The following is a 25,122-nucleotide window of genomic DNA, read 5'->3' on the forward strand; positions in this document are numbered from 1 at the left end:
GCAGAGGCTGGTGGTGGCCTCTTCCCAGGCTGGGGCGGCTTCTGGGACAAGCTGCCGTTGGGCTGGGCCCGGCCTGGGGAGCTGGGCGATGGTGCTGGGAACAGAGCAGCTGCAGGTTGAGGGGACAGCGGAGGCCAAAGCCTGCGGGGGGACACTTGAGAGGTGGCATGACGTGTTGTGACTGGAGGGAGGAGGTTTGGAGAACGTGAGGGTGATGAGCCTGGAAAGGGGGGTGGGGACTCCCTGAGACTCTGCACATAAGGGGAAAGCAGGGGCCTGGGAGGGCCAGCACGGTGAGATGTGGCCATTTTAGGAGAATCTCTTTACTCGCCTCGTAACTGAAGTCAGAACTGTGTGCTGGAGGAATTGAGGAGGCTTTCTTCATGTCTGCACTTGACGTGGGATTGATTTCTTTGCCTGGATCATCACGGGTGGGAAGGGTGAACTTACAGAGGGGTCTCCCTTTTACAAAAGGAACCTCTCCCCTTGGCAGCCTTGAAGTGTTTGCAGATGTCACTGTTTGTCACTCAAGTGGGCTGGGCGGGGCTTCAGCCTGAAGAGTGACAGAGCTGGAGGAATTTGCATGTGAGTTAGGGCATCAGTAGGAGTGGGTTTATAGCGGTCCGTCTGCAGCTGGCTTTCTGGGAACTGGCCCGCTGCGCAAGGTGACTCACCTCTGTGGGCTGGCGGTTCACGTGCCAGGGGTGTGGTGATGCGGCAGAGATGGGCTCAGGGTGGTGTTGTAAAGGGCTCTGCGTTTATTGAGTGTTGGCATGTGCCCTTCATGTATATTATTAAATCATTTGCTTCTCTTGGTGAGGGAACGAGGCGGGAGCTATTGTCATCCCCACTCGACAGAGGAGAAACCGAGGCCCAGAGGAGTGAAGGAACTTGCCCAAGGTCACACAGCTAGTAAGTGGCAGAGCTGGGGTTTAAACCCAGGCAGTTGGACTCCAGAGCCGAGCTCTGTCCTCTCCTCTGTTATCACCTCTCTTGTTTTTATGGTGAAACCTCACTGATTCGAAGTTAAGGTGTGGGCTGTGCCTTTTGGGGCCAGACGTCCAGGGTCAGCTCTCTCCCAGGCAATGGCAGCAGTCGTGTGACCTCTCTGAGGCCCCCTGGCCTCGTTTTAACTGGGGGTGGTCAGGCTCCCCTTGACCTGCCTGCCTCTTTGGAGGCAGGTTGTTTTGAGACTCCACTGGGATGGAGGAAATGTTCAAGTGTGTGAACTGTAAAGGGCTGTGCAGGTGTTATTACTGCCTCCAGGAGCTGGCGTTTGCAGATCAGGGCCCCCTTGGGGTAGAGGTAGGGGACATGGGCTGGTCCCACAGTAGGCAGTGGGGGGACTTGAGCTGAGCCTTCACGTTGAGTTGCAGGGAGAAGCGGTAGATGATTTGTGTGTAAAAGTGTGTGGAGTTGACCTGCGATCTCAGCTGTGTGGGCAGTTCTTGCAGACACACACACACACACACACACACACTCAGCAAAGACCGCAGGGGTATTCATTCGTCCATTCAGTACACCTCACTGAGAGCTCTGTGCAAGTGTGTCCCATGCAGTGGGTGATGGTGGGGAGTGAGGACAGGGTGCTGCGTCTGGTGATGGGGACACAGTGGATGGGTGGATACACCAGAAGCAGTAAGAGAACAGTTCACGTGATGAGGTCGGCAGAGCGCTGGCCCAGGGGGCGTGATGGTGACTGAGAGCCCCTTGAGGCGCCATGGAAGGCCTCCCTGAAGAGGTGGCTTTGGGTGAGGCGTGGAGGTGAGAGTGAGGTGATGTAGGAGGGACATTCCAGGCAGGGGCACAGCGGCTGCAGAGGACCTGAGGGCAGGCAGGCAGGTGTGCAGTGTGGAGGGTTTGTCACCGGTTGGTTCAGATACGCCCTGTGGGCCAGCGGCAGGAGTTTGGGGTTGATTCTAGGTGCCATGGGGTCTTTGGGAAGGTCTGTGTATGGGAGTGACCTTTAAAAAGGCCTGGATTGCGGAGACAGCAAGGCCAGTGAGGGCAGCGGCTCTGGAATGTTCCAGAAGCGATGTCTGGGAGATGGGATCATGAGGGATTTTTATTTTCTTCTTTATGGTTCTCTCTCTCTTTTTTCCCTCTGATTTTCTATAGGGAGCATGTATTATTCTCGTAGCTTTAAAAAGGCAACACTAAAATCTCGCTGTTTTTAAAGAAATGCTGGTCTCTCTGGTGTCTGGTGCACAGTGTGTCCCAGGATGGGGCTAGGGGCCGCGCTGGGCTCAGGTCAGTGCTGGTGTCATCCAGCCGCTCAGAAGCTCTCCCCTGGAGCCCCTTCCCTAGGCCAGCGGGGCCCCATCCGCCTCTCAGGCCCACTGGCCCAGCCCTTCCTCCGCCCGAGTGAGAAAGTTACAGAGTTGAAATTCATAAGCAGCTTCTTCCCTGTTCGTTGATCTCATGGAAAGCATCTAAAATCATATTCCAGGGGGCACCTCCAGACAGACAGGAGAAGGGTTAAAAAGTTAATAGAGGCCCTCCTTGTGAGAGGCACCTAACTGGGGAGCGGTGCGGCTAAACTCACGCGACCGTCATTTGCTGTCGGCGGCGTTGCTCTTGGCTTGGGTGTGCGTGGTGTCCACGTTTTGCCCACTTGCAGGCTTCTGTCTGGGTCTGTGTTCTTTGGGGGGCGCTGGGTTGGGGATGACGGGGCCCCTCTGAGCAGATCCTTTTTCCCTTCGGCCATTAATATCCCAAATACGTTCATGAAATAGAAACACCAGCTTCATTTGTAAATGTCCCCGTAAGCAGCTAAAAAATTGCTAAGGACGGGCTTTCTGGCTATAAAGAGTGAAAAGAAGAGCAAAATTGGCTGAAAATGGAAAAGGATGTGCTGGAAGCTCCTTGCTCCCCCGCAGTAACTGCGTGAGGATGGACCGGCAGCGTGGAGCCCACAGACTGGTTGGCCCAGTAAGTCGTGTCTGTGCAGGGAAGTGGGACGGCACGAAGGTTAAGAGCTCCCTCCTGGAAGTCAGGCAGACCTGTCTTCACCCCTGCTTCAGCCTCTTATTTGCTGTGTGACCTTAGCTTAGCCACTCAACCTCTCTGTGCCTCATCTGTAAAATGGGAAGAATTATTTACCTACCCCATGGGGGTGGGGAGGATTGAAGAATCATGTTCCCATACAGCGCTTAGCGCAAGGAGAAGCCCTCCGGAAGTGGCAGCTGTTGTCGTAAGAAGCCTGCCTCTCCCTGAGCTGAGTCCGCCACCAACACAGGGAAATCAACGAGCCTCAAGGTCGGCGAGCCATCTTCTTCCAGCCACACTGGCAGACTCCAGTGCCCCACCTGGGCCCTGCCTCATGCTTGTCCCCCAGCTGGGAAGGCTCTTTCTCGTCCACCCGACAGAGTCCTACCCACCCCTAAATGTCGTTCTTCTGAAGCTTCTCCCTGCCCCACTGGGTGGCATTGGTCCCTCCTCCCTGTGCGCCCAGGGCTCCCTATTCAGTCCTTGGTGGTGGCCCTCACCTTGTGGAGGGAATTGTCTGTGTCCTCATGCCTCCCGTCCGCCCTGCCTCCCCCTGAGACCGTCAGCCCCTGGAGGGCAGGGCGCGTCTCATCCCTAGCACCAGCCAGTGCCTCAGCCGGGGGAGGCCCTGGACAGAGACGTAGACTCGGGGTGTCTGCACTGTGAGCTGGTCCCTGCGCCCCCAGCAGGGCTGGTTGCTGTTGGGTGGGACAGCAGTAAATGGGGCTTCGAGGAGGGCCGGGCTGTGACGCAGAAGAGTGTGGGCGTGGCTGTCGCAATACGGGACTCCGGGAGGGTCTGCGAAAGGGCAGAGGCTGAGTGGGGGTCTCCAGGATGAGCCTAGGAGCTGAGGCCGGCAGGTGAGCCTGGGCTCGCCACTGGAAGCCGGTGGGTGCTGAGGGTGGGGACAGAGGCCGAGCGCCCAGGAGCACCCGCCTCCCAGGATGCCGCCTGACCCTGAGGCCGTGACACGCCCGCATCTTCCCCGAGGGAAGAACACCAGGCCAAATTCTGCCCCTGGCTCTGAGTGACAGCCGTGTCCTCAAGAGCTGTCAGTTCATGAGACGGGATTCACAAGATGCCAGGAAGCCTGCTCTCTGCGACTGGCAGGGGCCAGGCTGGCCTCCCCACGCCCCTGTCAGGAGAAGCCTGCAGCCACCGCATCCCTCACTCCCACCCCCGGCTCCTGCAGCCTCAGACCCCGGCACTGGCCTCAGAGCGACTGCCCAGAGGCCACAGCCGGGTGCTCACCCCTCCTCTCCGCCTCCCCACCTGCCTGATGCTGCCCCGTCCAGCTTGGCTTCTCCTTCCCCAGCTTCCACACCTCCCTCTCTGGGCTCCCTGCTTCTCCATCTCCTCCTTTTGTTCCTGGTTCTCCTCCTTCTCACTGAAAGTGGCTCCTCCTGGGACCAACCGTGGGCCGCTCGACCCCTTCTTTCCAGACGATAGTCATACCCTCCTGCTCTTGCTTCTGCCCAGACTCGCAGACACCTCCATCTCCTCCCAGACCTGATCCCTCTTTGAGATCCAGCCGGTATATTAATCAGTCTTCTCAGAAGACACCTCCTCCTGGCTGTCCACCAGGATTTTAGACTCGTTTTTAGGTCCCAAACTGAACTCCCAGACCTCAGCCCCATCCCTAGAGGCTATGTCGTAAGACGTAGGCCTCCACTGAGACCCAACCACAGCTCCGGTATCCTTGCTCCCTTCCCTCTGAGGCCATCAGCGCCACCCATTATTTTCGCCCTGCTGTTGTCTGTCCTGCCCGTGTCTTCTTCACTCACTTCCGTCACCTGCCGAGCTGCTTTGAGGTCCCAAGTGGGCCGTCCTGCCAGCCTCCCCTTCCTCCTGCAGGATCCTGTGAGCCCCTCGAGGGTTGAGACGGCGCCTAGTCCGTGCAGGTCCTCAGGACCCAGCCCAGCCTGGCCCCAGGGCTGCTCGCGGGTGTCTGTTGAACAAGCGTGGAGAGGTCTGGTTACCCACAAGGGGCTGGTTAATTAAGTGGCGCTACCCTTAGCGGAATCAGGCAGGGGAGGAAGATGACTGGCAGTGGAGAGTTTAGAAGTTATAATTAACTTTTTACTGGCGCCCTAGCATAAAACGATATATAAGACAATGTAAAAGGGGTCCAAGGATTTAGTTAAATAGAGCTAGGTCTTTTGCAAGTAAACCCTTAATTAAAATCTGTGAGGGAGGAAGGGAGAGGAAGGGAAACGGAGAAATCATTCCGAGGGGATTTCTTTGTTTTTTGCCTCATTTGCCGCTGCGTTGAGGGCCCGAGGGCCATAGGGGGTTGGTGCAGAGACGGGCTCCACGCCGTCCTTTTGCCTCTTTGCTGTTGGACTCAGGAGCCCGTGGCAGGAGCTGCAGGTGGGGCTGAGGATCTCTGTGCTCCCCAGGATCCCCGGGGAGCAGGAGGCTGCTCCCTGGCACAGAACCGTTATTCTCTGTGGGAAACAGTTGTTTCGGACGCAGCTAGAGGTTGCTGACCTCCTCACCCACTGCCCAGGTTCGGCCCTTCTCTTCTCTCCCTTCCCCCTCCTCTGGGGTGAGGCCAGGCTTCGGGAAGGCTTTGCTCTGACTCGCCACTCCCCACAGCTCTGTCCCCGGCAGCTTGCACAAGTCGCTGCTTTTGTCTTATTCCTGAGACAAATTGTTTTTACCTCCATCCTTCCAGCCTCCCCACAGTGGGACACCTTCTTCCCAGAGTCTCTTACCTGTGTGTGTTCACTTGCGTCTCTTTATGCCCGGTACCTGCCCCGGGCCGTGGAAGCTCCGCGCTGGGCATCCAGCCTATCAGGCCTGAGAGACAGGACCTGGGTGACCCCGCCCGGGCCGTGCACACCCCAAGTTTGGGGCCGGACACCTTCTGGGTTTCCTTGGGCAGAGCCATCCCGCTGTCCTGCCCCACGCAGCCAGGGTGGTGGGGGAGGGATGGGTTTCCTGGGACTGGCCGAAGTCCCCAGGGTGTGGGCAGCTCAGCTCGCCGGCAGGTCCAGTCTGACAGGCCTCACGTTGACCGAGGTCAGGGCTCACAGCCTCTTCGGCAGAGCTGGGGACGGAGCGCTGAAGCCAGGGGGTCCTGGGGCCCACTTCATCGGCCAGGCGACCTCGCTTCTCCCTCTGGGTGTCCACGTCTGCATCTACAGAATGTGACGTTTACACCACGTGTTGACTAAGCCCCCCTGGAGCTCCCGCTCGTCTCCCCTCCCGGCCCACACGCCCGCTGACCTCAGAGCCCCGCTGTGGGTGAGCTGAGCTGAGTGTCTGTCTCTCCCGCTGGCCTATGACCGCGGGAGAACAGGGGAGGGGTCCACACGCATCCCACTCATCCCATGTCTTGAGCGGAGGGCCTGCCGTGTTCCCTGTCTTGGTGTTGGAGGTTTGGTGATGACCAATGTAGCCCCTGCCAGGAGGGCCCGAGGACGAATGCAGGGTCGTGCGATAAGCAAAGTACAGTAAGTCCCCTACATGAGAACGAGTTCCGTTCCGAGAGCACGTTCCTAAGTCCGATTTGTCTGTACGCCCAGCAAAGTTAGCCTAGGTACCCAGGTAGCACAATCGGCTGTATAGGGCTGCACCACCACTGCTTTTACGCTTGCTTCCGGACGTCCTGGGCTTGAAATAAAAATACTATACTGCTGTACTCTACACGTTCGCATCTCTGAAAGTTCGCAGCTTAAAGGTTCGTAGTAGGGGACTTACTGTAAACAGACAAGATCATTTAGGGGACTGGATGGATGAATCAGATCAATGATCGGGCGAGGTGATAGTGATGGGGGTCGGAGGTTTCTTGACGTAGGTGATCTAGGACGGCCTCTCCGAGAGCGTCCTGAGCTGGAGAGGGCCCTGCCCTGAGTTGTTTGGTGTGCAGCCCGAGGCCTGCAGGGCTGAGCGCAGTGATGGCAGAGGCCAGGGAGGGAGGCCCCAGTCTGCTGACCCGCAGGGCGAGGATGTGGATTTTATTCTGAGTGTTAACGTGGCCACAGAGCAGCGGGGGGACATGGTGTGACTCAGTGGTTTTTGTTTTCTTGTGTGTGTGTGTGGTACGCGGGCCTTTCACTGTCGCAGCCTCTCCCGCTGCGGAGCACAGGCTCCGGATGCGCAGGCTCAGCGGCCATGACTCACGGGCCCAGCCGCTCCGCGGCACGTGGGATCTTCCCGGACCGGGGCACGAACCCGTGTCCCCTGCATCGGCAGGCGGACTCTCAACCACTGCGCCACCAGGGAAGCCCTGACTCAGTGTTTTGAAAGTTCCCTTTGGCTGCTGGGTGGTGCATGACCGTAGCAGACAGGGGAGGACACTGGGACTCCAGGAGAGGCAGGAGGGCTGGGAGTGGACCTGGAGGTGGCCAAGGGGGCAGAGAGCAGACAACGCGGGCAAGTGTTTATCGCCAAGTATTTGTTAAGCGAACGAAAAAGGAAAAGAAAAACCTTGTGCTGTGGTCACTTCAACCAAAATATCCAACCAACTTCATCTTCTGAAGAGCTCATAAGAATCACCCCTGGACGTGTACAGCAGGCTTCAAACGGCTTCTGGCTCCTTTGCGCATTAGTTGGATACAAGGTCCTGATCCAGACATTTTCAGAAACAGCTTGCTCTTCCCGCAAAGACTCGAGATTGAATATTTAAAACAAAAAAAATGTTTGGACTCTGGGTTCATGTCATTTCTGGCTGTGTCCGCTCAGAAGCACGTTGGTGTTGAGGAATTTTGGTGGCGTGTAGTCGCAGCGGCCAAGGTGACTGACAAACACGTGGTCGCCCAGAGAGAGGGAGACCAACGCTCAGAAATCTAGAGGAAGAGTGCGGTGGAGGTTTGGTATTCATTCAAAAGATTAACTTGCTCTATTCTTCACCAAAAAGAATTTCTCACGAAGCCAAGCTGTGTTTCAGGGGCTAAAAGAGAGCAAGTTAACTTCTAATAAAGATGAAAAATCTAGAATTCTAAGTGGTCGTCAAGCGACTTTGGCCAGCCGTAATTACGGTATTTTCATGTTAATATATAAACCCCCTGAAAGGTGTGCTTAAGTGCTAATTATCTATTTACAACAGAATGGCTTTGGAAATGAAATGAGACCCCCTGTTGTGTGTGTGTGTGTGTGTGTGTGTGTGTGTGTGTGTGTAGGTATTTCAAACATGTTTTGCAGTGTTTTTTTTTTTTTAAGACCATCATCCTAAAAATCTCTGCCTTAAGTTAAAAAACATTTCTTTTTAATGTTTAAATAAGGTAGAAGGGCATTTCTCTGAAAGATCTGGGCTCTTTGAAAGTTCTTCCTTCGTTTTATTTTGTGCGTTTTGTTGTTCGTTTGGACTTTTTGCTTGCTAATTTATACCCACCTTGTGTCAAAGGATTTGAGACGGTTTATAGAAACAATAAGAATAGTAAAATGGTAGAGTGTTGATGATAAATTAAAAGCCAGTGTTAAGAAAAAGAAATCAGAGCAGCTCAGAGGGAGCGCCTAGAAGATCAACACCTGGGGCTCATGTGGACTCTGTGGGCTGGAAATTAGAGCCTGAGCTTCCTGGGGGCCAAGGTGAAAAAGATAGATGCATTTGGCAAATGGCTGTGATTATGGGAGGAGGAAATGTACCAGCCCCTCTGAATGGTCCATCCCCTGTGGACGTTTGATGTCCATTTCACTCAGCTGTGAGTCCCTTGGGGATCAGACCTGTGCCCTGGTCGTTTCTGTGTAGGAGGACCTCGGTAAAGATGTTTGTACTTGAGTAATAACAATGAATATTTGTTTAGTCTTTCCCAGTATATAAAACGTCTCTGTCATTCATTTTGTGCTTTCCGTCTCCCTCCTCTGCTTTCTTTTGGATTGATTGAAGTTTCTTTTTTTCCCCTCTACTGGTTTGGAAATTCTACATTCCTTTTCGATTTGTTTAGTGGTTACTCATAATATTTTAATATGCATATCCAACTTAGCCTAAAATTAATCAACATTGCCACTCTTGCCCAAAGGTCCCTGGAACGCACCCACCCCGCCCCTCCTCCCACCATCTTATGTATCTTTGCTGTCTGGTGTCTCCCTTCTCACTTGTTTTAACCCTATCCCATAGTAGTCATCATCATTATTGTGTGTTTTCCCATTTGCACCTGATTCTTTACTCAACGGGTGTTTGCTGACCCCTTTTTACGTGCAGGGCCTGATTCTGGGCACCGAGGATGTAGCAGTGAACACACAGAAGACAGGCCATGGATAAACAGAGCTTTGATATGTTGGGGGGTCAGGGATAAGAGGACAGGGCATGACATCACCCTCCGATGAGGTGACATTTGAGCAGAGACTGGAATGGAGGGAGCCAGCCACGCACATGTCTGGGGGGGGGCCATTCTGGACAGAGGCAGCAGCTCTTAGTCAGGAGCGTTGGTGGCGCATTTGAAGACCGGCAAGGAGGCACGTGGCTGGAGTTCCATGGAGGGCCTGAGGGGCAAGTGGGAGAAACAGAGGCTGCGTGGGGACCAAGTAGGGTAGGTGGGGTTGCTTCATGTAGGAAGTGGCACTTGACAGGGTCCTTGGCATTTAGATAGTGTTTGGACGAGTGGACGGTGGGGTGCAGGCCTTCCAGCTCGAAGGGGCAGGCTAACCAAGGGTCTGAGTCTGGAGGTGCTGCTGCCATTACAGTTCATTCATTCATTCAACACACATTTACTGAGCACATACCTAGTTCTAGACTCTTCTAGGTGCCGAGGATACAGTGGGTAGCAAAACAGCCGAGACTCCTACTCAAGAGAAATACAAACAACAAAAGGCCACGACGTGGTGGAGACAGAACTGGGTGAAGTGGTAGCCTGTGGTCAGGTTAGACACTCACCTGCCTCCCAGGCGTGAGACGGAGGGCAGGTGACTCCCCTGCCCTGCATCTCTGGTTCCTCATCCGTCCAGTGGAGGATGTTGATGACTTCCTCCCAGGCTGGTGATTGTGCAGGTGAGAGATGAAGTGTTAAAAACAACTTGTGCTCTGAGGCTTTTTCACTCGTCAGCGTCAGCGCTGGGGCAAGGCTGTGGAACCATCAGAGGAAATCGTTGGTTGAAAGAGAAGTAGCTGGCTGGCCATTCACGAATTGGGGGAAGCAAGATTCTCTTGCTGGTATGCTTCTTTTCTTTCTTTCTTTTTTTTTTTTTTCTACAAACATGGAGAGATGTGTTTGGACATGAAGTCAGCCTGTGGGTTTTTTAAATGTCATTTTCATGTTGGACTTCATTCCAAAACAGGAATAGGCAACAAGTCAGAAAATCCTGGCCAGCACAGAATTGAAATATTCTGTCCCCGTGTGCACACAAACTTCTGAAATGTCTGAGGGATTCCATTTTCCTGTCCACACCACCTTCCCCTGCCTGCCTTCTGCACCTGGACTCAGCGCAGCCTTTGTCAGAAGTTCTGTGACTAGTTCGGTTTGGAGACTGTGACCCCCACTAAGAGAGGGTGTGGAAAGCGCCCTGTCATCCTTGTCATTGTTACAGAGCTACGCCTTCCCATAGGGTGTCTCCCTACCTGCTCTCTCCCCGGCAGCCCTTCTCAGACTTCAGGTGCGTGAGATTTCCCTAGAGAGGTTGCGGGGGGGGGGGGGGTTGTTAAAGCGCAGATCTCAGTGCAGCAGGCCTGGGGTGGCTGGAGCATCCGCATTTCTCGCCAGCTCCCAGCTGATGAGTAGCAAGGCCCTAGACCTGAGCTGTCCACTACTGCGGCCACCTGCCTCTTGTGGGTTTTGAGCCCTTGAAATGGGGCTAGTGTGACTGAGAAACTGACTTATGTGTTTCATTTCATGGCAGTTAGTTTGAAATTAAATAGCCACAGGGAGTTAATGGCTACTGTAGGGGCAAGACAACCCCTTGAGGTCTCTGCTGTTCCTGTCTCTATGGGAGAAGGAACCAAGCTTAGGCGAAGAGCTTGCCCAAGGTCGCACAGTAAATTAAAGTGGAATCGAGGCCTGTGCTCTTCTAAAATGTTTAAATTATTTCTTTTAATGCCTAAGGTGACCTGTTTCGTGTGGGAACTTCCCCTTGTATATTCAGAAAATCCCAACCCTTGCTGTTAACAGATTCCTCCTTACCAAGTCTGTTCTGATATTTATGGGCAGGAGTAACACTTTATAACATCAGGACCAACTAAATAAAGTCATGTTTAAGTGGTTGAGGGACCTTACATTTCTTACGTGAAAAACACATTTTGCTGCAAAGCCTTGTATCCAAGTCGTGGGAGGGCTGAACAGCGACGATTGTTTTCCGGACGACACTTTACAGTGTAAAAGTGCTTTCATGCTGTTTGCTCACTTCTCCCTTGAAGCAAACAGCCTGGGTCCTGAGTAATGCCATCCCCACTTTACAGATTAGGAGACTGAGACCCGGTGCAGGCGTGTGGTTTCCCGGAGGTCACCCAGTTCCTGGCTCTCAGGGGTCACCTTTCCAGAGAGGCCTTCCTGATGGCCCTACATTGATCTGCTTCGCTACCCCAGTGTGCCCTGTCCTGCTCACCTGGCTTCATTTTTCCATATCTGTTATCCTCACCTGACCTGGTACTTAATTCTTTGTTCCTTTATTGCCAATATCCCACGAAGGTCCACTTCTGGAAGGCAGGGATCTTGTCCATCTCAGGCATGTTGCGTCTTCAGCACCACGGACAGCACCAGCCCAGTAGGCACTCGCTATTACCATTTATTATTTATAAATTAAATTCCTGAAGTGACAGAGGAGCCAGTGGAAAGGATGTAGGCTTTGGAGCCGGTGGGACTGCCTCCCCAGCCCTCCCTGGCCACATGCCTGCTGCGCAACCTTGAGGAAGTCATTACTCTCTTGGGCCTCAGGGTATCCATCTACAGTGTGGGGCTGACACACCTTCTTTGTAGGCTATTGTGAGGATTGAATAAGACACTGCAGTTGGGATCCTGTTCCAGCGTGTGGGTCTGGATACACCCCTCGGGTTCGGATTGTGGCTCTGTTCTTCCAAGCCACCTGGCTTTCGGCATGTTATGTCCTCTCCCTTAGCCTCAGTTTTCTCATCTGTAAAAGGGGGCCGATATTGGGAGGGTTCAGTGAGGCAGGGGCTGATCTGGGCTCACCATAGGACCTGGTGTGAGATAAACACATGATAATAAATGCCTCTGCTGTTTTTGTTGTGGCTATTTTATGAATGCATCTAAAGGGCCCAGCAAAAAAGTAGATGCCCAGTTGATGGGAGCTTTCATTACTATTATTAACATCATGCACAGATGCCTTCCTTTTAAGAAAATATTTATTTATTTGGCTGCGCTGGGTCTTAGTTGTGGCACAGGGATTTTCTTCGTCGCCTGAAGGATCTTCATTGAGGCACGCGGGATCTAGTTCCCTGACCAGGGATGGAACCTGGGTCCCCTGCATTGGGAGCACAGAGTCTTAACCACTGGACCCCCGGGGAAGTCCATGGATGCCTTCCTTTTTAAAAATCAGATATTTAAAAGTTAGGATTTCGTTCTTTGAAATTTGTTTTAAAGAAAATCAGGGTTTTTTTTTAAGTGTATAGGTTTGTTTCTTTGATTTCTCTTAAGAAGAAGAATGTCACACCTTTCCGAGCGCGCACGATGCAAATGAAGATCTGAGAGCTCTCAGAAGGCCGTTCGGAGCTAATTCTGGGCTGGTTTGACAGCCGTGACCCTGAAGGGGAAACATGGAGCTGACAAAGCGGGGCTTTCTCTGGTAGCATCCCAGCCTCTCAAAATAGTCACTTTCCAGATTAACGTTTGTCATATTTGTGTTTGAAAGTTTTTTGTTCATCGATCCAACCGTATCCCCTCTCCCCTTAATGCTCTTTTTTGGTTTTCTGCTGTGTCCGGGGGAAGTCCAGATCTTCTCCGGGCAGTGGAGACCCCTCCTGGTGTGACCCCATCTGTCCCTCCCAGGCCTGTCCCCACTTGCAGCCCCGTCTGCCCTGGGCTTCTAAGCAATTGCTGAATACCTAGCAGGTGATTCTCCCACCTGCATGCCTTTGCCGGTGTGGGGTTCTCTTCCCGGGATGCCCTTCCCAGCCTCGCCTGCCTGGAGAGCTGCTATTTCTATGGTGTTCCCTCTTATCCACCTTTCAGAGCTCCTCCCTCACTCCTGGTCAGGGAAAGGAAAACTCGCTACTGTTTACGGTTCCCTATGACTTGGTACCGCCCGCATCACAGATCCCAGATTTCCCGCGTGTATCTTTTCCACAATGGACAACAGGAGAAGGGGCCGGGTCGGGACCTCTCTGTCCCCAGCTCCCAGCACAGGGTCCGGCACTTATTAGGGCCAAGGAGAATGACTGTAGAATGAAGTAGACGTCAACAGAGGTGGCAAGATGATTTTACTTTCATGTATCTTAATCTCCAAAATGTTTATTTACCTTTAAAACACTTGGTTTCACTAAGAAGTATTTAAAAAATAGGAACCTTTTGCCTTAATCATTTTCAAATACTTATTTCAGTTGCTACTGCAAAGAATATTGTTTTGGGCCAATTTTTTTCCCCTTTAAAAGGGTTGTCTGTAGGTGTCACAAGGCACCAGAGGAACCTTTTGGAAAAAGGTAACATGAAGGCCAGGTATCTGTCCCCGTAGTCATGTCTTTCATCCAGGGCTGTCAAACCCCAGGTGACATCCATGCTGGGAATTTTCTGGAAGGATGGAAGCAGGTATAGGCTTCCTGGCCTGGAGCTCCTCAATTAGGACTTTTTGATAAAGGGGGAAGGGTGAGGGGGGCAAGACTCTAGATGGCCACTCAGTCCCTCTCCACCTGTAAACCTTGATGACTTCTAAAGTTCTAGAATGGTTTGCTTTTAGAATGATTGGCTTCCAGGGCTCTAAGATTCTAGGATTCTAAGAGTTCCAAGAATCTTTGGTTCTACCTGCTCACAATTCTAGTGTCTGGAATTCAAGGCCCTTGGTTCTCTTCTTTTAAGATTATTTTAAAATTTAAATCGTGGTTAAATATACATCACATTTACCATTTTAACCTTTTTCAAGTGTGCAGCTCAGTGGCGTGAAGCACGTTCACATTGCTGTGCAGCCATCGCCCCATCCGTCTCCTGGACATCTTCCCAAACTGCAACGCCGCACCCATTAATACTGACCCCTCCCCAGCCCCTGGCGCTCACCATTCCACTTCCTGTCTCTGTGCATTTGACGACAGGGACCTCGTATAAGTGGAATCACACAGTAGTTGTTCTTTCGTGACTGGCTCATTTCACTGAGCAGAATGTCCTCAAGGTCCATCCATGTTGTTGCGTGGGTCAAAATTCCCTTCCTATTTAAGGCTGAATTATATTCCATTGTGTGGCTACGCCACATCGTACTTATCCGTTTATCTGTTAATGGACACCTGAGTTCCCCCACCTTTGGGCTGTTGCGAATTTGAGGATACAAGTGCCTGTTTGTGTCCCTGCTTCCAGTTCTTCAGGGCATATACCCAGAAATGGAACTGCTGGATCATATGCTAGTTCTGTTTCTAATTTTTTGAGAAACTTCCATACTGTTTTCCACAGCGGCGGTTCTGTTTTATATTCCTACCGACAGTGTCCAAGGGCTGTCATTTCTCCACAACTTTACCGGCGCTTGCGGTTTTCTGTTTTTCTGATAGTAACCATCCTGATGGATGTGAGGTTGTTATCTCACAGCTTGATTTGCAGTTCCCTAATGATCAGTGACGTGGAACATCTTTTCATGTGCTTATTGGCCATTTTGGAGAAATCTCAATGCAAGTCCCCTGCCCATTTTTGAATTGGATTGTTTGGGGGTTTTTGTTGTTGAGTTTTAGGAGCTCTCTGTATATTCTGGGTATTAACGTCTTACCAGAAATATGATTTGCAATTCTTTTCCCAGTCTTTGGGTTGCCTTTTCACTCTGCTGATGGTGTCTTTGATGTACAGAAGTTTTAAATTTTGATATATTTTTCTTTTGTTGCCTGCACTTTTGGTGTCATATCCAAGAAATCATTGCCAAATCCAATGTCATGGAGCTTCCCCCCTATGGTTTCTTTTAAGAGTATTATAATTTTAGCTCTTAACTTTAGATCTTTGTTCCGTTTTGAGTTCATTTTTGTATATGATGTTAAGGGGCCAGCTTCATTCTTTGGCATTGGATGTCCAGTTTTCCCAGCACCATTTGTTGAAAGACTGTTCTTTTCCCTCTTAGCCCCTTTGTCGAAAATCATTTGACCATATATGTTTATTTCTGGGCTTTCTCTTCTATTGCATTGATCTATATGTCTGTATTTATGCCAGTACCATACTGTTTTAATTACTGTAGCTTTGTAGTCAGTTTTGAAATCAGGACGTGTGGGACCTCCAACTTTGTTTTTCTTTTTCAAGATTATTTTGGCTACTCAGGGACTCTTGAGATTTCATATGAATTTTAGGATGGATTTTCTGTTTCTGAAAGAAACATCATTGAGATTTTTGTAGGGATTCCATTGAATCTGTAGATTGTTTTGAATAGTATTGACATCTTAACTATATGAAGTCTTCCAGTCCATGAGCACAGGACTTCTTTCCACTTATTGGTGTCTTCTTTAGTCTCTTTCAGCAGATATTTTGGAGTTTTCAGTGTACAAATATTTCACCTCCTTGGTTAAATTTATTCCTAAGTATTTTATTCTTTTTTTAAAAAAAATAAATTTATTTATTTATTTTTGGCTGCACTGCGTCTTCGTTGCTGCACGCGGGCTTTCTCTAGTTGTGGTGAGCGGGGGCTACTCTTCGTTGCAGTGTGTGGGCTTCTCATTGTGGTGGCTTCTCTTGTTGCAGAGCACGGGCTCTAGATGCGCGGGCTTCAGTAGTTGTGGCACACGGGCTCAATAGTTGTGACTCGCGGGCTCTAGAGCGCAGGCTGAGTAGTTGTGGCTCACGGGCTTAGTTGCTGTGCGGCATGTGGGATCTTCCTGGACCAGGGCTTGAACCCGTGTCCCCTGCATTGGCAGGTGAATCCTTAACCACTGCACCACCAGGGAAGTCCTATTTTATTCTTTTTGATGCTATTGCGAATAGGATTGTTTTCTTAATATCCTTTTCAGATTGTTTATTGTTAGTGTGTAGAAATGCAACTGCTTGTCTTGCCGTTGTTTTTGTATCCTGCACCTCTGCTGAACTCGTTTAACTTGTTCTGACATCTGTGTTGCTTTTCAAGATGGTCTGTAAAGGCTTGTTTTTGAAGCCACAAGATAGCTCCAAAATGTTATGTCGTTTAAAATAAAATCATCAAGAGCTCCTCATAGCAGGGGAGATTTTATAAGGACTCAAGTATATGGTACCATTTTTTTCTTTTTTTTTTCCTGAGGAATATTTCTTTGGCATATGTAATGTCTTGGTGGTGTGACAGAAATGGAGAGATTGAGGCTTCAGCTACAGATGGAATCCCACTTCTCTGCTTACCCATTTTGTAGTTATTTAAACTCACTGAGTCCCAATTTCTTCATCTGCCAATCTACTGCCCATTTTGTGGGGCTGTTGTGAGAGTTAGAAGTAAGGCAGGAGGGAGCCTGTCTCAGACTCTCAGCAGGTGATACCTGTGATGTTATTAGTGGCTGTCTGACCTACCAGGGTTAGGAGATGCTTGACCAGGTCACCTGCCTTTGCACCTGGTTGCTAGAGTCATCCCAGCCCTTAGACCCTCAGAATCAGATTCTTAAGATGTCAGTACCATGCAAAACAGTCTACAGATTCAATTGTGACCCAGTTTGATTTGGTTCTAGATTTTGAGCAGCGGGTAGAACCAGTGAGAGGTCAGGCTGCCCTGGGCAGAGGTAGGAGGCAGGCGAGGAGGGCCTGGCCTCCAATGCCGTCTTTTAATTTCATCACAGTTTTATTTGCATTAAGGTAATACATGTGCAGAATGAGTCACAACATGCTACAAGGCTTATGGTAAAGCCAGCAGCCTCCTCCCCAGGTCCCCTCCCCAGTCCTGATTCCTATTCCCTGTGCAAATCTGGTAGCTACCGATTTATCACCACGATGTCTCTGAGTAACAACCTTATATTGCTGTTCTTTATTTTTCAGTTTTAGGGATTACTTTTTAATGTCTTACTATGAAAAATGAAAATTTAGAGACTTAGTCTCTCTACCCATATATACACATCTCCTCTCTTATCTTTCTGCTGTAGTCCCATCACAGTTTTTGGTTAAATATTCATTGCATAACCTATTGTTTTTCCTAAAGTAGTAAATTGTTTTGTTTGCTTGTGTTTCCTTGTACCCATTGTGGTTCATCCCTGTCTCCTGCAGGGTTTGAAGTGCCCCTCAGCAGTGTGCTGGGCTGGGCCAGGCCATCGGATGGCCCATTTTTCTTATACTTCCTGAGCCTCCAACCCCTGCCTGGATTAGCTGCCCTCCAGGCCTGTGTACACTCGTCATCCTGGATCCCCCTTCACCATTTCCCTTCGCCTTCCTTTTCTCTTGGAGCTCCTGGTTCCGGGATCCCATGGCTTCCTTTTTCTTGGTTTACTCCCTCATTCTGGTGGAACACACCCTTGAGTAGCTTTCTGAGAAAGAATGTGCTGGAGATAAATGTTTGGCAAAATTGTATGTCAGGAAAAGTCTTTATTTTGTCCTCAGTCTTAATTGGTAGTTTGTCTGGGTGTAGAATTCTGGGTAGCAGATCGTTTTCCCTCAAAATTTGGAAGGCATTGCTCTGTTTTCTTTTAGTTTCCTGTGTCACTCTTGAAGATATTCGTTTGGATATCTCACCCTTTGTACATGACCTGTTTTGTTTCTGGGCAGTGTGCCTCAGATGTGGGTGTTTTTTCATTCATTATTGTGGTCACTCAGGTAACCCTTTTAATGGAGCAAATATTGTCCTTTAATCCTGGGACATTCTCTCATATTCTTTTTTTTTTTTTTTTTTCCTCAAAATTTCCCTCCCCTCTATTTTTTCTGACTTCTTTTTCATAGTATCCAAATGTGGGACCTCTGGTTTGGATTCTCTGATTTTTGTCTCTTTCCTTGCCTGGTACTCACTTTATTGTCATTTTGTTTCAGTCTCTGGGAGACTTCCTCAATTCCATCTTCTACTCTCTAACCAAAATTTTAAAATTCTGCCACGTTTTAATTTCTTTTGTTAAGAGCACCCTGCTAGAATTTCACGGGTGTAATATCTTCTGTTATCTCACCAATGGTGGTAATTATATGTTATTTTTTCCCCCCGCATCAGCCCCTTTTCCTCCAATTTCCTTTCTTCTTGTTTTGGCCTCTGCCTCCATTTTCAGGTTGGAGGCTTTTCTCCGAGGTCTGATGATCCTGTGTGTTGTGTTTAAGAACTAGACGTTTGAAAGCTGTTGATAAGCTGTGTGTATACGTGTGTGTGTGGGGGGGGTGGAGGTTGTACTGTGATGGGGTCCTGGCCATCTCTCTGGGGAGCCCCTCGTATCACTATCTGTAGGTTTTTTCTCCTGGACTTATCTTTCTCCCCAGAAATGAGTTCCCCAGTTTCCAAGTCTGGCTTCCAGAACCTGAGAGCTCACTGGGGAAGGGGCCTGGGGTCTGCACAGTCACTGTGTTTATTCTTTCACTTTATCCTACTGTTGTTCAGCCTCCGACCTCACTGCCCATCCTCCCTCAAGCCTTGTGGTCCCTAAATGGGCTCTGTGGAGCTGTTATTTTCCCTTGAGAGTAAATACCCTCTCCTGCGGAGATTGGTGGGTAAAGGGCGTGGTGACAGGTGTGATGGGGGAGGGGCCCTAGGCCTACCTGCTCCCATGGGTTCTAGGTCAGACCGTGCACTGAGCCTGGGTCCCTGAACCGCCTGGGGCTCTGGCCACAGCTCGCTTTGCTTCTTGTGGAGCGTCATACCTTTTTATTCCTTTACTGTTGATTCCACAGGATGTCAGCAACAAGCAGGCACACGTGGGCATTCACAATGCCCTGCCCTGTGTGAGCCCTTTCTGTCCTGCTGTTTGGCCCTATTAGCACCTGCCTTGGGAAGCCCCCCTGCAACCCCGGCACCTCCTGGAGGGTCTTAGAAAGCTGAAAGGGCTCTCTAAGGGTCAGGACCTCCTCATGGGATAGATGGGGAAACTGAGGCCTGAGCAGGGGTAGGCCTCACCCGGGTCCGGTGATGTGGTAGCAGAGCCGAGGCTGAACCCAGGCCTCCCTGCCTCCGGGGAGGCTCTTACTGGAGCCTCCGGGTGTCAGCCCCACACCTGGGCCTTGTGCCCACCTTGACGTCTGTTGAGGGAGTGGAAGCCACGACAGCTTGGGGGCTGCCACCCGAGAGGCCGGTCAGCATCTTAACGATGATCCTTCTGGAACGTTCCGTAGTGGACTGCTTGGGGACCTTTGGTGAGTCATTGCCCTCACCATCTGATCCTCATCCTCTATCCTACGAGGATGGTAATACATCTTGGATTCAGTGAGCGTGTATGAGCACTTCCCCCATAGCCAGCCCTGTGCTGGGCGCAGGAGAGGAAGCAGGCTGGTCCCAGCCTGGGAGGACGCCCGGCTGGTGGGGGAAGCAGACGAGGCAGCGACAGCGAGAGCTCAGGCTGGGCGGAGCTGGGAGCCCCGAGTGCTGGGTGAAAAAGGATGCTCATGGCAGGCAGCCTGGAGGAAGTGGCACTTGGGCCCATTGAAGGGAGAATCAGTTGGAGTTGGCTCAGAGAGAAGGGCAGGAAGAGGGTCCTAGGTGGGTGGGACAGCGTGAGCAAAGAGGCCTCAAGCAGCTCAGAGGGGTGCACGGTGTGTCCTGCTGCGGAAAGGAGAGGTCAGGGCACCACCAGGGCCTGGCCTGGAGGGGGCGCCGTAGCCTTGAGTTCTGAATGCGTGTTACATCCCTGGTCACCAGCTTGGCCCCTTGTGAGGGCCCTGGGCAGCCTCTTTCATGAAGTGTTTGGGCATGTGTGTTCTGGGGAGGTTCCCACAAAATCTTTCTGGCTACAGGAGGCCTAGTTTGGGGGAGGAAGAACCCAGAAACCTTTCAGCTGTCCCCTTCAGCCTCACGTCCTGTGTGCTCTGTGGTAGCAATTGAAACAGGCATTTAAACTGATGATTAGGACTGAATGTTCCTGTTTTTAAAACATTTCCCAGGAAAAACAAACGTTTGAAAGTTAAACATTTTGGCTGTTAGGATGAAACAGAAGAAAAATCTCATTTGCCTTTAAATACGGGCACCGGTGTTGGGCTGTGACTCCAGTGCCTCCCCCGTGGGACCCGAGGGGGCCGGCCTGCAGCTCGGCCGGTGGAGGGTCTGCCCTCCCAGGACTGTCTGTCCTACAGTGGGGGGTGTGTCTCGACACCAGGTTGAGGCAGGCGATTTGGACTCCAGCGCTGCTGTGTGTGACCCCAGGCAAGTGACCTGACTTTCTTAGGCCTCTTTTCTCATCTCCATCTTCCCAGCTAACATTTCTGGATTTCATAGCAGAGCATGGCATTTACTCCTCCTAACATCCCTCAAGACAGCGATAACAGCTACCACCCAGGTTGTATAAATCATGCCTTTGGTTTTCTGAATCCTGATGGCTTGGCATCTTGGAGGCCGGCTGACCCCGAGGGACTACCCCCCCAGAGTTAACCCATTGTAGAGATAGTAAAGGACTCAGCTCTGAGCACACCTTTCACAAGCAAACCAACTCATCCAGACTCCACACCCCACCCCCAGCCACGTCCTGCATGGGGCTGTCGCACACACTGCCCTGATCAATCAATCGCCCCAGGGCCTGGGAGCAGACGACAAGGGTCAGCCCTGCGCCCCAAGCCCACCCGCGTTATTCACTAGCCCATCCTCTGCCCGCTTGCCCTGTTTCTAGGGATCTGTGAGTATAACCTGCTTCCTCAAGGCAGTCATTTCCGTGTCTGCAAGTCTTAGCATACCTGATTAAACCAAATCTCTGTATAAGTACAATACAGGGGCTTTATGTGTCTTCCCTAGTTTGATTTTTCCAAGAACTCTGTGCAGAACCCTAAACATTCCGCCTTTATAGATGAGGATGCTCAGACTCAGAGAAGTGAGGGTTTCCACTCCAGGCCGAGTAGCCAGGAGGAGGCAGAGATGGGGTCCAGCCTTGCTTTCTAAGGGTGTCTAGAAGCGTTGCCTCGAAATTGCTTATCACAGTGCCTGGCGCACAGGGCAGCACAAACCAGCGTCTGGGGGACACAGCCCGTGCAGTGTGCTCCCATCTCTCAGCCCTGCCCTCGGCCCAGGCACCTGTCTTCAGCCTCTCCCGCCCGCTCGGGCTGCACGCAGATTCCCCTGTTGCGTCGCCGGCCCGTGTCATCTGTGTGTGCATGGCGACGGCACACGTGTGCCCGAGCCCCTTGCAGCCCCGGCGGCAGCTTGAAGCCGAGTCTCCATTGCAGAGTTACTCTAGATCGAGCGCCATCCCGAGAAGTCTGGTCACGTGAATCTCCCAGACATGGGCAAGTGTTTAAACACGGAACTGTCAAAGACGCGCTAAAAATGCAATCAGAGATCGTTATGCCGTCTCTTTATTCCATTCCCCTCTGCTGTGTTCTGCGAGACGGGGATGGGCGGGAGGAACCATAAGTGGGCATTTGTCTGATTGCCGCTGCGTTCAGAGAACAGTAAAACTCTGCCGGGCCCCATACGCCGCCCCGGGAGGGGCGCAGATTACGGAGAAGCTCGCACATATATCACGTTGAATTTAACAGATTATGCAGTTTGGAGGTAGCACTTTCTGTTCAATGGGATGGGTAAGCGTTAGCGATAAAGAATTGTAACCTTTTGGAGGGAGATTAATCTTGGAAGTGCAAGTAGCAGAGCTCTCGTCTGCATCCCCCTTTGAGCTCCGAACCCCGCGCATACTCGCTGCCGTGTGGAATCTACGTGTGGGTGCATATCTATTTGGCCATAGACGGCAAATGAAAAGTTAAAATAGTGTGATCATCTTCCAATTCTCTGCTGATGAATACCTAATGGTCCTTTTACCACCAACAAATCCATGGCTAGCAAATGCCAGGATTTCAAGTGAGCTGGCTGAGAAGAAACGAAGCATTTGGGGAAGATGAGCTGGACGTTATCACGCAGAATACAAATGCATAACAATGCCCACCAGCTCTGAAAAGCAGGGAGGAGGGCTGGTTTCCACGAGGACTTGCTGCTTCTCCCAGACCCGAGGCTGGGAGATCACATCCCAGCAAGGCGCGCCTGGCCCAGGAGCCAAGCAGACCCTCAGGTCTCTGTGCCACTCTTCCCGAATGTCCCGTCTTTCCAGTCCCCAGCTCAGCCTGCATGTCCGACCAGAGGCTGGCTGGTGTGACCACTGTTCTGCGTTCCTGAGGTGGGAGGCTGGGGTTCGAGTGCTGGTTCGCTGTTATCTTGCTGTGTGACCTCAGGCAAGCCCCTTTCCCTCTCTGAGCTCCAGTTCCCTCCTCTGTCCAGTGAGGGGTGTGGATTGGAAGCTGTGTGTCACTTCTGGTACAGACCTCAGGGCTAAGCTTTGTATGGTGCCTTGTCCAGCTTCTGGAGCACAGCCTGTGCTCAGACAGAGCTTGTGGGCGGCTGACCAGGGCCGGGGGGTTAAAACAGGGCCCAGCTTCAGGGAAGAAAATGAGTTTCTGGCTTGCTGGGCTTTTGGGATAGGCTGACTGGATTCTTTGCTTCTGTTGGGCTGAGGGAGGTGGGTGTGAGAAGGCATTGGGCCCATTTGTCCCCTCGGAGCCTCCCCAAGCGGGCACAGCCCCAGACACCTGCTGGAGAACAGCCGGGGTTCAGGCACCCTTGGCAGCTTGTCAGGGCAGGTGCTCCCATCTGGGCACTGGGGTGGTCCCCCTGTATAGTAGCCCTCTTCTCTGCTGCCAGGAAGGACAGCCGCAAGAAGGGGCAGAGGGAACAACATTAATTTCCTCTGGGCAGGCATGGGGAGGAAGAGTTTGTTTTCATCTCATCTTTTTCCCCACAAAGCCCCTGCATGCCAAATGGTCATCGAGGGCCCCCAAACACTCCCTCATTCACTACCCAGATACAGGAGGGGGAAGACGAAGCTAAGCCAGAAAGCCTCTGATGATTGGTCATTGGGCATTTTATCCACAATCAGATTGGTAAGAGCTGCAGGCTGATGTGAGCACCTAATGCAGCTTTAGGTTGTAGCAACAGAGGTAGCAGCCCCAGAACAGAGGAGGGGACTTTTCCACCTGCCTCTGTGATCGTTAAGCTGTACCAGAGCCTTGGTTCTGGCTCTCCCACCCCCATCTACAAGAGAGCAGGTCCAGTGGGAGAGGATTCAGAGAGAGCCAGTCAGGATTATGGGTGAGGAAGGTGGGTCTGGATAGCAAACCCTGCCAGGACAGTTGGAAGAAAAATTTGGAGGAAAGGGAGGGATCCAGGTAGACAGAAATCAGCTGTTATAAAGGAGACAGAGCTATCCCAAGATGGATTGATTGATTTATAAAGGCATCCATCTCTCTCTTTCCATCTATTCATCTATCCATAATCCATCCTTCTTTGCCCATCCATCCATCTATCCATCCACTCATCCATCCATCCATCCATCCATCCACCCATCCATCCATCCATCCACCCATCCATCCATCCGTCATCCATCCAATGATCTGTCTGCCCTCTGAGAGGCGGTGTAGCGTGATGGTACCAGTTCAGGATGAGTTTGATGAGGTCAAGCCACAAAAACTGTCAGAGTCCATCACCCTCTGTGCTTGTTCGTCACTTTATTATCGATTTGTGTAACCTCTCTGAGCCTCCATTTTCCCAGGTGTAAAATGGGGATAATAATACTTGAGTGTCTTTGAAGGTTACACACAGCTGGCGAGTTGCCAAGTCCAGGTGACCACGCAGACAGAGATGTGTTTGCGGCTGGACGTCCAGCTCAGCAGGGCCTGGTGCTGGCAGGTTTCTGTGTTCACAAATGGACGAGCCCCCTGCCTCCAAGCCGTGTGGCACCCACTTCCTGGGGAGAAACCAGACAGTATTTGAGCGCATCACGCCAGCATGTTGTGGCTGCTGCCCCCCACCTGGCTTTATGTCCGGGAGCTGGTTCTTCCCCGGGAGGGAAGAAGCCTCAGTTACCTCCTGTGATCCGAGGTGGGAGGAACAGGAGACAGCCCACAGCCTCCTGCCCACTCCTCAGTCCCTGGTAGTCAGGAGCTGCGGAAATAAATGAAACTGTATGGTTGGAGTAATTTGCTAGTTTGCTTAAGTAACACCCCCAGTCAGAGACGTGACATCAATACATTAGTGCGGCTCGGGCTGCCCCAGCCGGGGCGGCGCGCCGAGTGGGGTGGGTGGATGCCGTGAAGTGGAAACGCACGGGCTGGTGCTGGAAGGCAGTCGTGGTGGCCACGGCTCCGGCCGCGACTGCAGCGTGGCGAGGGGCTGGCCTGGTGGCCTTGAACGAACCTGAGCTGCTGACCCAGAGGTGTGGAGTCAGCTGGACCAGCACCTAGCATTGCTTCTGCCGCTCACCTGCTGCGGGACCTGGGCAGGTTCCTGACCTGGGACCCTCGTTCCCCAGCTTCGAGGCGGAGGTGACAGAGCCCACCTCGGGAGGGCCCAGCCTTTCTACCAAAGGTGTCTGGCCCAACAGTCAGGTCCCAGAAATGGCAGGCTTCTCTGGGCTGTCCTCCACGACCCTTCTCCAGATGCTCAGGCCCAGGCAACCTCTCCCCTCCCCGCCGGCAGCCTGAGCCTCACTGGAGAGAGGGGGCTCTGCACCGTGTCACCCGGGGTGCTGGCGGGGGCTTCGCTTTCCAGACTTCTGCTGGGGCCTGCTTGGGATGGAGATGGTGAAGCCAACACGTCTCCTCTCTGCTCCTGATTCTTTCCTGTGAGGAGAGCAAGAGGACGTCTCAGCGTCCCTGGGCCAGGCTGGGATGACAGATAGGAGGATGAGTGAGGCGGGGAGGCAGAGGGGCCTTGGGGAGCTCATCCCCACGGCCTGGTTGGCAGCTCGGAGGGGCAGGGGCCAGGTCTGGTCCCTTTCGTCTCCAGGGACTGTGGCCGGGGCCAGAGTCCCCAACGCTGCCCGGAGTGGGCAGTACCTTAAAATGAGTGAAGTGGGCTGGGAGTGAGTAGTAGGGGCAGGTGGGGAGTGGGCAAACTGCCCTCTGCTTCCTGTCTAAGGGAAGCACAGGCACTCAGCACTTGCCTAGGCCAGGACGGTGAGATTTTAAAATTGATTGATTGATTTTTAGAAAACAGAAAGAATGACATTTTATTGGAATTTCTCTAATTTTT

General features: G+C 51.8%; 1 long non-coding RNA gene across 1 annotated transcript; it reads left to right on the forward strand.

Moving 5' to 3' along the window:
- The first annotated feature begins 15,040 nt into the window (after window positions 1–15,040).
- On the forward strand, window positions 15,041–24,947 carry LOC113621131 (uncharacterized). Its single transcript, XR_003433052.1, has 3 exons — window positions 15,041–15,106; window positions 16,873–16,884; window positions 24,938–24,947. It is a non-coding gene; the product is annotated as an uncharacterized LOC113621131 (long non-coding RNA).
- The last annotated feature ends 175 nt before the right edge of the window (window positions 24,948–25,122 follow it).

This window comes from Aethalodelphis obliquidens, unplaced genomic scaffold (genome assembly GCF_003676395.1).
Source record: "Aethalodelphis obliquidens isolate GAN/ISIS:26980383/991018 unplaced genomic scaffold, ASM367639v1 scaffold8, whole genome shotgun sequence".
NCBI classification, from domain to species: Eukaryota; Metazoa; Chordata; class Mammalia; order Artiodactyla; family Delphinidae; genus Aethalodelphis; species Aethalodelphis obliquidens.